Below are 4,792 nucleotides of genomic sequence, written 5' to 3'. Positions count from 1 at the left end.
CCTTAGCTCACAACTAGGATGTACAGTATACAATTTATATATATATATATATATATATATATATATATATATATATATATATATATATATATATATATATATATATATATGTTCGGCTCTGCTAGTGCCGAGAACAAAATAGCACTCTCTGCACTAGTGATGTAGCCCCTCCTTGGCTCGCTCCAAGGCTAAAATTTTAAGCGCAGAGCAGGAGGGGGGGGGGCATCAGGGCTGCTGCAGCCGCAGGATCGTCCCTGACAATGAGACATGGGCACCAAAACCCCCAAGGGATTCTACTTTAGGGTAAAGCTTTTCTTCTTCATCATCCTAAAATATACATGGGCATCTAGAAGCCAAAGGCTTTTGGGAGGTGGCTGCTCTGTCAGGTAGAGAAATGGGTGATGGATAGATAGAGAAATAGATAGATTATACATAGATAAATGATAGATAGATAGATAGATAGATAGATAGATAGATAGATAGATAGATACTGTAGATGATAGATAGATAGATAGATAGATGATAGATAGATAGATAGATAGATAGATAGATAGATAGATAGATAGATAGATAGATAGATAGATAATATACAGATAAATAGATCAATAGATAGACAGACAGACAGACAGACAGACCGATCGATCGATAGATTGATGATATATAGATAGATAGATGATAGACAGACGATAGATAATAGATAGATAGACAGATAGATAGATATAGACGATTGAGAGATAAATAGATAGATAGATAGATGATAAATAGATAGATAGACGATAGACAGACGATAGATAATAGATAGATAGATAGATAGATAGATAGATGATAAATAGATAGATAGACGATAGACAGACGATAGATAATAGATAGACAGATAGATAGATAGATATAGACGATTGAGAGATAGATAGATAGATAGATAGATAGATAGATGATAGATAGATAGATGATAGATAGATAGATGATAAATAGATAGATAGACGATAGACAGACGATAGATAATAGATAGATAGATAGATAGATATAGACGATTGAGAGATAGATAGATAGATAGATAATAGATAGATAGATAGATAGATAGATAGATAGATGATAGATAGATAGATAGATAGATAGAAAGATAGATAGATAGATAATATACAGATAAATAGATCAATAGATAATAGACAGACAGACAGACAGACAGACCGATCGATCGATAGATTGATGATATATAGATAGATAGAGGATAGACAGACGATAGATAATAGATAGATAGACAGATAGATAGATATAGACGATTGAGAGATAGATAGATAGATGATAAATAGATAGATAGACGATAGACAGACGATAGATAATAGATAGATAGATAGATAGATATAGACGATTGAGAGATAGATAGATAGATAGATAGATAGATGATAAATAGATAGATAGACGATAGACAGACGATAGATAATAGATAGCTAGATAGATAGATAGATAGATATAGACGATTGAGAGATAGATAGATAGATAGATATAGACGATTGAGAGATAGATAGATAGATAGATAGATAATAGATAGATAGATAGATAGATAGATAGATAGATACAGACAGACAGACAGACAGACAGACAGATAGATAGATAGATAGATAGATAGAGACAGACAGACAGACAGACAGACAGACAGATAGATAGATAGATATAGACGATTGAGAGATAGATAGATATATATAGACGATTGAGAGATAGATAGATATATATAGACGATTGAGAGATAGATAGATATATATAGACGATTGAGAGATAGATATAGACGATTGAGAGATGAATAGATGGATAGATAGATAGATAGATAGATAGATAGATAGATAGATAGATAGATGCCACATCACACTGCTCAACAATGCAAATCTTTAGAGTGCAAGCTCCTGTAAGCAGAAGGATGACCTTTTGTCTGTTTGCTGTGACATTACTGCAAAACTGTGCATAATATGCTGGCATTAAAGAAACAGATGATAAAATGTATGTTTCAGAGCATCCATATACAAATATCCACCAGGCATCCATATACAAATGGACACATCAATGTTTATTAGGGTACAAAGCAGATGGGGGGGGGGCAGAGGAATCAGAGAGGAAACAGTTCCATGATTCTGTGCCAGTTCTTACACTGGGAGAGATGAGTATAAGATGTGATAGTGCCTAGGGCTGACATGGGACAAACTGACACTAAGAAGAAAACTCCTAGTCATGACAACACATTGTGCCCACAACGGATCCCATTCTCTATATCTGCCATAAACATAACAAAGAGATGGTTAGGGGAAGGTGAGTATCCTCATCTCTTGGTGTAATGGTGCCCTCATTGAAATCAGAGGCTGAGTATTATTATACATATATATATACATATACCTAATCAGAAGTGGCAGCGTAAAAGCCCCCAGCTGACTATCTATGATATAAAATGATAAAGAAACGACACCGTCCTCCTCTGCCCCTAGGAATATTAGTAATAGCAATTGTCATTTTTAATTCATTTGTTTAATTGATTTATTGCTGTAATATATATGAAATTAATATATATTGGTATTGATATATATATTGATGTACTGTAATATATATGAAATTAAGATTTCTTAGTATTGATATATATATTGATGTACTATAATAAATTGTCAGTTGATACACTGGGATGGTTTATACTATTCTTCATATTTGCAGTGGCATGCGGGTGATTTTCACCTTCAGTGTTCAAGTCCTTTTCCATTGTGCCTCTCCTTTCTGAGGTCGGTGGCTGACCTTTATACCCATATTTAGTATTTATGTTGTTCATTACAGGTATGGGACCTGTTATCCAAAATGCTCGGGACCTGGGCTTTGCTAAATAACTGAACTTTCCGTAATTTGAATCTTCATACCTTAAGTCTACTAGAAAATCATGTAAACATTAAATAAACCCAATAGGCTGGTTGCGCTTCCTATAAGGATTAGTTATATCTTAGTTTGGAGCAAGTATTATTAAAAATTTGAATTATTTGGATAAATTGGAGTAATTTGGAGCTTTCTGGATAACGGATCCAATACTTGTATTATTCTATAAGTGTAAAAAGACCAACTTCCATCAAGTTCAACCTCTCCAAACAAACCTTATTGCACATATACCCCTGTACACACACTTTTACTTACCTATCTATGCACTCACATGTATAAACTATATACCAATACCTATACTAGTCAGGGTCGGACAAACATAGTGGGCACCACTAGGCCCACTGCCATTTGTCACCCAGTCCCCTACCTTTTATTTGCACAAGTTTTCATCATCTGAATAGGAGCAATGGGGATTGGCAGACTGGAAATTTGAAAAACTATTTTATCTCCTGCGCATCCACAGTATTTCTAAACCAATGTGTGGTTGGGCAGCATGTCATACCCTAAAATCCTTCCACCCTAGGCCCGGGTCTTGTGGCCTTTCCACAAATCCTGGCCTGATACTAGTAATAGGTTATAGAAATGCTGTCCAACTTCTGTGGTACCGAGGCCCAGAGTAGGGCACACACATGGAGAGTAGGGCACACACAGGCAGAGTATGTCACACACAGGCAGAGTATGGCACACACAGGCAGGGTATGGCACACACAGGCAGGGTATGGCACACACATTCAGGGTATGGCACACATAGGCAGAGTATGTCACACACAGGCAGAGTATGCCACACACAGGCAGAGTATGTCACACACAGGCAGAGTATGTCACACACAGGCAGAGTATGGCACACACAGGCAGGGTATGGCACACACATTCAGGGTATGGCACACATAGGCAGAGTATGGCACACACAGACAGAGTATGGCAGGCAGAATAGGGCACATACAGACAGTGTAGGTCAAGCAGAATATGGCACACATACAGGTAGGGTAAAGCATAGCAAGCAGAGTAGGGCAGGCACAGGCAGAGCAGGAGACAGGGAAAACTATGAGGATCACACAAGTAACTTATCAGGACCACTCTTAGATGAACAGTACAAACTGTACTATGTACAGTGACACAGTGCCAGTCCTGCTCCTACAGTCTGTCTGAGGGGTGAACAATACATGATCTTACAGGTCAGGGTCTTACAGGTGTGAACAATATATGGTCTTACAGTTGTGAACAATGCAGGGCCTTACAGCATGACTTTGAGGTGTGAGCAATGCAGAGGCCAGTTAATCACAGTAAGTAAATCTTACACAAAGTTAAGCAGTCACAGCAGCCACAATACAGTAGATGGTGGGTCGCAGGCCTCCAGTTGGACAGCACTATCTTATAGTATGACAAAAGCCTTTGACATTATGCTTGTTCAAGAATTCACCCCAGCCCCTCTTAAAAGCGTCCATAGAATCAACCATCACAACATTATCCTGCAGGACATTTCCCAACCTCCCTGTCCTCATTGTGAAGAACCACCTATGCAATATTCCAACATGGGAAATCTGACTGATAAAATCATTTCATTATATACAGTATTTGTAAAAAAACAGAAACTTGCGCAAAGTTGGTGGGACCCTAAAAGTTTTTTCATGGAAGCCACTCAATTCTAGCTGTACCACTGAAGGCACCTCCAACATAACTTTCCTTTCCCAACATAACTGTCGCTGCCTTTGGGAACTGTCAATCCCGTTCAAAGTTTTACTTGTGCCAAAATTAAAACTGTTTCACTCTTATGTAGTACAAAACCCTATATAACTCAATATCTTCTTACATCTTCCCATCTGATCTCCAGATCTCAGACTTTCCTCTAACAATGTTCTTCTTCATAGAGAGGGAGAATGGCAGGTACAGG

Source organism: Xenopus laevis, chromosome 3L (assembly GCF_017654675.1).
Source record: "Xenopus laevis strain J_2021 chromosome 3L, Xenopus_laevis_v10.1, whole genome shotgun sequence".
Classification (NCBI taxonomy): Eukaryota; Metazoa; Chordata; class Amphibia; order Anura; family Pipidae; genus Xenopus; species Xenopus laevis.
Note: the sequence above shows the minus strand (reverse complement) of the source record.